Source organism: Sphaerodactylus townsendi, linkage group LG09 (genome assembly GCF_021028975.2).
Source record: "Sphaerodactylus townsendi isolate TG3544 linkage group LG09, MPM_Stown_v2.3, whole genome shotgun sequence".
Classification (NCBI taxonomy): domain Eukaryota; kingdom Metazoa; phylum Chordata; class Lepidosauria; order Squamata; family Sphaerodactylidae; genus Sphaerodactylus; species Sphaerodactylus townsendi.
In genome coordinates this window covers 85197937-85208034 of record NC_059433.1, presented here as the reverse complement: position 1 = coordinate 85208034, position 10098 = coordinate 85197937, and positions in this window count along the sequence as shown.

Here is a 10098-nt window from a genome sequence, read left to right as displayed (position 1 = left end):
GTGCTCTTAACTGTGCCTGAGGATGTGACTATTATTTGATCTGCTATTATTGCCATTGGTTCAATAACAGTAATGCTGTCTCATGGGTAGCCATGCTGGTAGAATGCTTGTCACAAACCCCATTTCTGGCATAACCATGAAACTGAGCCAATGACCCCTACAGAAAGGGATGCTCACAGTCCTCCTCTATCTTAATTTCTGTGAGCAGCACTAAGGCTGTCCCTTCCACCCAGAGCAACTTTCCAGTTTTCAAGTTGAAGGAGCACATTTCTATCACTCCTACATCTGAGATCTTAGATCAAGGCAGGAGGAAAGCAGCATGATCCTTCCTGAAAACATATCCATCCACTCATGGTGCAGAGTCATGGAGACATACCGCTAAGTAATTTCAACATGTGTATTCCTCTGTATATATGTAAGAGCTCGTGCTGGTGAAATTCTTCTGCACAGCTTGAAAGCATCTGTGATGGCAATGCATAATGTGCACTCCACCAAGAACTGCTGCTGCTTCTCCTTTTCCCTCTGATTTGATGCCAAAAGCAGAGGCGTAGCTCCAAGGGAGCCGGGGGTTGCACGGGATGAGCACGGGATGGAGGATGCACCAGTGCACTGAGCGCTTTCCCCCCTTGCTATGCCTCTGGTCAAAAGTCTTGTTTCTTGCAGATTAGAAATTACAAATAATTAGAAATTATAAACAGGCGACTTTCAGAAGTGTCAAAAATAAGCATTGGTGGGGAGGTGATGCACAATGAAGTCTCAGTCTGGAATGAAACAAGGAGGGCCCAGTTTTTAGAAAAAAATGTCCCCTTGGAGCACAGCCAAATGTGGAAAGCTGGTGTAGTGAAGAGTACTGCATCAACAAAAGGACACCACCACTCCCTGGACGATGACTGAATTGAAAAAGGTTCTGACTGGAATTTCACCTACATCACTGAGGAGATGGGTTGCTGCTGCAGCTGCCGCCTTTCAAAAGCTTGTGTAGATGCTAGAGTTCACCATTCTCTTTCCATTTAAAAATATTTTCCAGCAAGGGTTGTCAATCTTTGGCCCTGTATGTTGTTTTTATTGCCAGGGAAGAATTCAGCAGGAGGGAGTGAATTATTTCAGTGCCATATATATATATCCCTCTTAGCCTTTCACAGGTGTAGTTTATTCTGATCCAAAGCATATGAATTTACCAAATTTTTTCCTGTTATATTTGGGCTAAAAGAAAGTGTTGGCAGTATGGATGAATAGAAGTGGGATTTTATTATGAGAAGCTAGGTCTTGGGATATAAAACCAGAGCCTCTGGCCCTTAGCCATAACTAGCTGTGGCAACTGGAACTAGTCTCTTTGAGGGAACTTTGACAGTTACACCAATATCAAACCAGAACCTTTGTAGTGTAGATAGGCTCTTTAAGTAATTAGCAGTAGAGTTCAAGGCCACAGCTTGACATGAACACTGAAAGGAAGGTGCATGGCATAAAGCACATTGTCTCGCAAGGGACCTGATTTTGAAAGGGCTTGCTTTCATCTAAAACTGCACTCTTGGAAAGTTCGTCTCGGGGCTTTCCCCACTGACAGAGTTGATCTGGTTTCTACCTAGGTTCGCCTCAGTGAATCCCCACTGCCACCAAGCTCAACATCGTTTTGTCTCAGTTCCCCCCCCCCAGAACTGCGACATCCTTGTCGCAGTTATGAACTACACTTTTCTGCCAGAACAAGGTCGATACCGCTTCGAAGTGGGGAAGCATCGAAATGACACCTCATTCGTTCAACCAATCACGAGCCGCTTTTGTGGCATGCGCAGAACGGGAGAGTCGTGATGGGCAGAAAGCGCATGTAACTGTAAACTGTAAAAAGTGTAAAAAAAAAAAGAACGCTCCCGTTTCCCACCGTAACACAAGTGCCAATCACGATCGAGGAGCGAAACAGGCACCAAGATGATCCCGCCCGCTTAGCTCGGTTCCAGGGGGCCAACTCGGTTGCTGTGGGGACAGCCTGGAATCGCCCTCCACTGAAGGGAACCGAGTCGACCTTAGCTCCCTTAGTGTTAGTCTACGCCTTAGTGGGGAAAGCTTCCTCAATTAACATTATTTAAAAGCAGAGGAAGAACCCTGCTGGATCAGATCAAGTCTCCCCCTGCTTCCAACTGTGGTCAGCCAAATGTATACACAGACTCAAATTAAGAAATATTAATTTAATTTTTATCCTGTCTTTCTCCCTGATGGGGACCCAGATTGACGTGAATTGTTTTCTTCTCCATTTTGTTCACACTTTAACTCTGTGAAGCAGGTTAGGCTGAGAATGTGAGACTGGCGCAAGGTCACCCAACAAACTTTCAGGGCAGAGTAGGGCTTGGAACCCGGGTCTCCCAAATCTCACTATATTACAGATAAAGTAAGTTTAGCAAAGGTCAATCCAATAGGTTCAGTGCAGCCAAGCTTTTAAGAATCTGTTATACCGTGTTTCCCTGAAAATAAGACAGTGTCTTACATTAATTTTTGCCCCCCAAGATGTGCTATGTCTTATTTTCAGGGGATGTCTTATTTTTCTGTGTACTGTTCATCGGGCATGCTTCCAAACAAAAACTTTGCTACGTCTTACTTTCGGAGGATGCCTTATGTTTCGCACTTCAGCAAAACCTCTACTAGGTCTTATTTTCAGGGGATGTCTTATATTCGGGGAAACAGGAATTAGCAATGGCATTGGAAAATGTTCTAAGGGAATTAGCAAGATGGAAATGTCCAGTAACAAAACTTATGAAATAGTGGAAGGGTTTTAACAAACAGATATGAGATTGGGTCCAACCAGATTTTATTTGCTAAATCTTACCCAGTTGGACTTCTTGACACAGCTTGTGTCCATGCAAGTCATGATCCTTATATAGCCTTTTTGGTGGTCAATAGGGACACCTCCCTCTTTTTGAGGCAACAAAAGAGAAATGTATTATTATAGATTAGTAAGCATTATATAAGTTTTAAATATTATTTGATAAGTAAGTGAATATTATTTGATAAGTATTAAGTAAGATTGTAGGTGTAGGAAAGTTATACCACAAAGTGTTTAATTCAGTGAAGATAAGAATTAAATACAGTCAGTCTGAGATTTCTTTATTGTAAAAGCCAGAGGTGGAGCGAGGGGAAACTCCGCCCCTAGAATGCCCCCTCTGCGGCCTGGCCATGCCTCTGCTGCAGCTCCGCCCAGGGCGTTTCACCCCAGCCTGCCCTGTTGGCGCTACGCCTCTGGTAAAATCCATGATCATGGCATTGCTATAGAGTGACCTTGAGAGAGAGATGCTGAAGGTATCTTGATCTACAGAAACCTTAGGCTAGGCAGACAGGCTGCTCTAAAGAGATGGATTCCGCACAACATATTTATAATGAATTGCAGTCATTATAAATGAACCAGTTTTCCTTTTTTCCGTTCGCATGTGTACCATTCATGCGTTCAGGAAGCAATTTAAGCCCATGGAAACTCCTCAAGACCCATTTGTTATCCATCAATTCCATTAAATATTTGAAAGGCTGTTATTTAGAGGATGGTAGGGGCCTGTTCCTATTGGCAGTAGAGCATAGGACTTGCAATAATAGATTTCAACTCTGGGTGAAAAGTTACTGGATAGATATTAGGGAGGGGGGGGATTACAGTAAGAGTTGTCCAGCAGTGGAATCAGTTGTCTAGGACGCTGGTGAGCTCTCCCTCACTGGCAGTCTTTAAACAGTGACTAAAGGAACACTTGTCAGGGATGCTTTAGGTTAATCCATTGAGCAGGGGGTTGGACAAGATGGCCTGTATGGCCTCTTCAAACTCCATGATACCAGGAAATCTTTAGCCCTTTTTGTTGCAAAGATAACCATGATTTTGTTGTTGTTTTTTATAGTAAATCGTTCTGTGCTACCTCATGCAGTTTAAAATAAATTACTTTTCTGAACAGTTGTGAATTCAGTCATTTACTTTCCCCAATCTGAATTAATTATGTTCTTATTGTTCTTCGAAAAAAAATTAGTAGTGCTGTCTGTTCAAACACAAATTAGTTTAGTGTAGAACTTCCAGCCCCCACCCACCCCCACTACCAAAATAGACCGATTCCGCATTGTAGGTTAATGATTCCTCCACAAAGTGTCACTCATGTCATTTGCAAGAATCAGAATCACCGCTGAAGCATTAGAGTTGAAAGTTCATATTTTGAAGTGGATTCCAAACAGCAATGCTAACAAAAAATGTACTTTTTAAATACAGGAACATGGGAGCATATTTATTTTATTTATAAAAATATACTCTGTCTCTAGGTGGCTTACACAGGTTGAAAATAATATGGACATAGCAACTCTGTGAATCATTTTCAGACGTTTGCAAAACAGTTTGGCCGTGTGAAGTCAGTGGAATGGCTGCAGATTTACAGGGGACTGAAAACAAATACATTTGGAGCTCTGCCTTTATATAAAAAAGCCCTGTTCTGTAATTTGTTCACATCCCTGAGAGCTTAAGAAATAGCTGTAGGGATTTGGTGTTATCTGTTGAAAAGGCAAACATTGATCATTTCTTTCTGTCATCTTCTGTGCTGGCAATCCACAGAAGCTGTTTTGTATTGATTGTTCTGCTTCATAAATGTTGCTTTTGGATTTCTTATAGACAACTGCCAAGCCAAAAAGGAGAACTGCAAAGCTCTGTCAATGCCCAAACTCACAGAAGGAAAAATACTGCATTTAGTCATTTCTGGGTTTTATTTATGTCTTTCACATGTTACTGGCACAAATTGTATGGAGACAGTGAAAGCAGTGAGTGAAATCTGTATCATGCATAGAAGGTTGAAAAACAAGTCTCACATAATCATCAGTCAAAACAGTTATGCCCCAGGTTAATGAGCAATATGGTGTTAATTTGTATCATATTAATTCAAGATGAGTCATCTCTGCCCATCATCTACACCCACCTCTGTTCTCTTCGCATGCATCAGAGATGACCAACTGATAGACCACAGGCTGAATCTGCAAGGTAGTTTTATCAGTTTTCTATTGGCTTGACAAAATTATTCCTTATCAGGAAGCTGAATGCTTCCACAACATGTCAAGTAAGATGTAATATTGCTGGGCCTTCCACCACCAAAATTCCAGTTTCCAAGGGAGTTACGCAGGTCTGTATTTTGGCACACTCTCTTTTTAACTTTTATTTGAGTTACCTGGTCTCCTAGTTTCTGTGTGTCGATGCCCCTACTCCCCCTCCTCCAATCACCCTAATTTGGAGACATTCCTAAGACCCTAAGAACTCCACCCACCACATTCTTACTGAGTCAGAAGGCTTGAATTTGGCCTCAGATAATCTTCTCCTCTTCTCAGTCTCTTATTCAGTAAACTTGCATAGTTGTCAAATTCACGGCCCTCCAGATGTTATGGACTACAGTTCCCATCATCCCCTGCCAGCATGCTGACAGGGAACTGTAGTCCATAACATCTGGAGGCCATGAGTTTGACATCTGTGCAGTATCCTTCTCCTGCACTGAGGAGCCATAATAATCCACCCAGATGTATTCCTAGCAACCAGATCTTGAGGCACTGCTACATACTCTGACTGTCAGCTTCATTGTACTCTCCAAAGTCTCAGCCAAAGGCCTTTCTCAGCCCTGCTACCCAAGAACAGCCTTTTCGTCTTTGAACTGCAAGACCTCGCCCTGAAGTCACAATGATTTTTAATCCCATTCTTCAAAGTTACAACCGAAACAACTACTATTTCAAATATATAAACACATCATGATACTAACTCCTTATCTGTTCCAGCTCGATGAGACACGTTGAAAGTATAATTACTACATTCCTAACTCAACTGTAGCCACTAACTGCAGGGATGTAAAGAAGTACCATAAATTGTATACTATAAAAAGGAGCAATCAGAAGTATATGTTACCATTGTAACACATACAAGAAGAACAAAACAAAATGTTAATGCTCTTTTACTGCATCCTCCACTGTATACACTTCTGTTTGCTTTATTTATTTGACAGCTTAATCTTACAGAGTGGCATGCACGTAGGTAAGGGGGGGGTTCTCGGGTTTGAAACCCCCCATTCATGTCCGAAGCTCCGCCCACCCGTTTGTGGGTTTTTAAAACGTTTTAGTGCTTTTTCGGTTTTTGGCCTGCAGGGGGCGCATTGTTTGGGCTAGCAGCACCAAACTTTCAGGGATTGTTTGGGGGGCTCTCCTGATGATACTACCTGGGTTTGGTGAGGTTTGGTTCGGGGGTCCAAGGTTATGGACTCCCAAAGGGGGTGCCCCCATCCTCCACTGTTTCCAATGGGAACTAATAGAAGATGGGGACTACACCTTTGAGGGTCCATAACTTTGGACCCCCAGAACCAAACTTCACCAAACCTGGGATGCATTATCAGGTGAGTCTCTTATTGATACCACCCAGGTTTTGTGAAGTTTGGTCCAGGGGGTCCAAAGCTATGGACTTCCAAAGGGGGTGCCCCATCCCCCATTGTTTCCAATTGGAGTTTAGGAGATGGGGCTACACCTTTGAGGGTCCATAACTTTGGACCCCCTGAACCAAACTTCACCAAACCTGGGTGGTATCATTAGGAGAGACTCTTAAAGATATCCTAAAAGTTTGGTGCTGGTAGCTTAACAATTGCACCCCTGACAGCAGGCACCCCCCAAATTTCCTTTTAAATCCACCCCCTTCGGCATGGATTTAAAGGGAGAATCTGAGGTCCTCAGTTTAGAAGAAGAAGAAGAAGAAGAGTTTGGATTTATATCCTCCCTTTCTCTCCTGTAGGAGACTCAAAGGAGCTTACAATCTCCTTGCCCTTCCGCCCTCTCAACAAACACCCTGTGAGGTGGGTGGGGCTGAGAGAGCTCCGAAAAGCTGTGACTAGCCCAAGGTCACCCAGCTGGCATGTGTGGGAGTGCACAGGCTAATCTGAATTCCCCAGATAAGCCTCCGCAGCTCAAGTGGCAGAGCAGGGAATCAAACCTGGTTCCTCCAGATTAGAATGCACCTGCTCTTAACCACTACGCCACATTGAAAGTGATGCTGTTTCAGGGTGGGGGATAATCCACCCCCAAACAGCATCACTTTCAATGTTGTTTAACTAGGGACCCCAGATTCTCCCTTTAAGGTGGATCTAGTTTAAACACCATTGAAAGTGATGCTGTTTGGGGGTGGATTCCTGCATCACAGAGGCTGCCCTGGGGGGCGGGGGGCAAAACTCAGATTTTGCACCAGGCTCCATTTTCCCTCTATGCCTCAGCCCAGAGGGGAGGGGCAGGGGAGGGCAGGGGAGTCTGCCATCCCCGACCTCAGAGAGCTGCTTTTATAAGCGCTAGGCCAGGGGTGGGGCTTGGGGAGGCGTGGCCATGCCCTGGGGCTGGTGGGGGTGTGGCCCCACCCGAACCCCCCCATAAAAAATCTATACCTACGTCCCTGCAGAGTGGTCTAAGTCAACTCAGCTCAAGCAGAGACTTGTGTCACTGCAGCAACATCATGGCTCCATTTCTGATGTACAGAGCACAAGAACAACTTTCTTGTGGTTCTGGGACTCTGCAAATTACTTTACCTATTAAGAATACCATCCTCATTGTACCTTTGTGCACAGGCCATACTCATTCATACTTGCAAGACTGAGACCCTGGGCATCCCAGAATGCTTTGGGAAGGACTCTGGCACCCAGTTCTCTTGTCTCAGCATGATCACATTCTGGTTGATAATTGTGCAGTGGGCCTCCTCTTCCCATCTCATCTCAGAGCTCTTTACCGGCACTAATGAAAGGTTGTGAGAGTATTAAATAAAATTATGAGTATCCACATTTCATAAAAACACAGTGTGGAAGTGCTGTAACTTGCCCAAGGCTACGCAGTGAGTCTGTGGTGAAACCGGTAGAGCAGCACAGGATTTTTGAATCCAATTTCAGTTCAATGGTGCCAGATTTCTGTACAGACAGTGTTCCATGAATGTAGTAAACCCGAGGCTAAATTGCCATAATCCTAGACATATTGCAGATGCAACTGAATTATGTATGTTGGATTAAGCAAGGGTATTAACCAGCATGGTCCAACAAGTCTCAAACATAAAGGCATATCTTAACTGGAAATTCCTAAATGGTCAGTAGCTCTCAGAGTATATTTACACAGCATTAATTTATGTGTTATGTACAGTTATCAAATGCACCTATTCCAGCCAAGCCACATACCACCCACCCAGCTCATGGGTCCCATGAGTTATCTCCCTGCCCTTAAACCAAATGCTGGGAATTGCAGCTTCACATGCGCCATGCAGTCTAGAAGGCAGAAAAATAAATCGTTAGGAAATAAGCCACATTAGGAGATAAAACGGTGCTAAGAGAAAGCATGAAAGATATTCTTAACTGCACAAAGAAAGGGTACAAAATTATGGCATCATTATTTTAGAAAGGAAAAAATCTAAACAGCTTGATCCTATCCCTTTTTTTAAAAAGTTCAGCGGACTTACTTCCAGTACTGGATTGCAGATTTGTGTTTTGTGTGTCAAATGTCAGACTAGGACCAGGGAGACTTGGGTTCAAATTCCTATTCAGCAGTGAATTTGGGCGACCTTGGGTCTATCTCAACCTAACTTTCCTTATAGGATTGCTGTGATAGAACCATGTGAATGTATCACATATGCTAACCTTAGCTCTTTAGAGAAAGGGGAGGTAGATATTTTAGGTAGCTAGTATATTCTTTTAGAAAAAAATGCTGTCATGGATCCAAGACTATTTTTAGGTTCTCAAAATGTTTTAAATTAATTATTTTTAACCCAATATTGATATTTATATTCGGAACATCGATCTACAGCTGCATTTGTGAAGAAAATTCTTTTCAACATTCTGTTTTTTTTCAACATTATATGCCTTACTGCACTTCTAAAACCATTTATTTGAACATTTTTTAAAACTTGCAATTTGAAATCACACATTTCCAAGTATTTAGGACTGAGCTATATTCGTCTTTCTAGTTTGGAGACAACAGAAGATATAATTTGTTTGGATTTATCTCTACATTCCCTTCATTTTGGATTAAGAACATTAATTTTGAATTAACAACATTCATCTTCTTTCAGCAGTTAGGGCAGTAGTGAGTGAGGGAAGGACTGAAGTTGAACAGTTCGTTTTTCCTGAAGTTTTCTTTTGTTAATTAGTTAGAGCAACTTGTAAGCTTGCCTGTTATATGTAATAAACTACAATAAACTCATTAAGTTAGAAGAAGTTTCTATGAGTGTATTGAATCAATGAGCAATTCAAGTAGAAGGGGACTGTGGAGTCTTCCTTGACATGGTGACATGACTCCACAGTCCCCTTCTACTTGAATTGCTTATTGATTCAATACACTCATAGAAACTTCTTCTTTTTTGTAGTTTATTTTGTAGTTTATTACATATAACAGGCAAGCTTACAAGTTGCTCTAACTAATTAACAAAAGAAAACTTCAGGAAAAACGAACTGGGCTTCAGCTTCAGTTAAACCCTCACTCACTAACTGCCCTTCCTGTGTTCTGAGCCCCTTGGGGATGGGGCGGTATATAAGTTCAAAAAATAAATAAAATAAATAAATAAATAAATTTTCCAAGTTCCCCGTTCCACAATTTTTTAAAGAAGCAAAGTTCCAGTTGTATTCAGTGGGTTGCTTCAGAGTAAACATGCTGAGATCGCCATCAAATTTTATTTTATTTTGTTTTGTTAGTTGAGCATTTTTCTTTGCAATAACGTGTAAGATTGTGAATATTTATGGCAGGGTACCAAATACTTTAAACAAATGTTCAAGGACAAAAAAAACAACAATTGTGTTTTTTCCCTAGCTCCGATTCGCACCTTGCATCGCTGGCCTCTAAAGCCAACTGGCAGGCAGAATATACACAAGCAGCATAAACAAAGTGACACTATACTGTTTTCCACGAAAAGATAACGTAAATTTGTACATTAATTTGCCATTTCCTGGACCTTTGTAGTAGAATGTTCGCATTCTACTACTAACTACAAATAATTCTACCATGGTACCGTAGCAGAATGCTCACATTCTTCTGCTGCAAAGAATTTTACTACTACCGTAGTAGAATTCTTTGAAGTTTGTAGCAGAATATATTCTACTATTACAAAGAAGGTTCAGG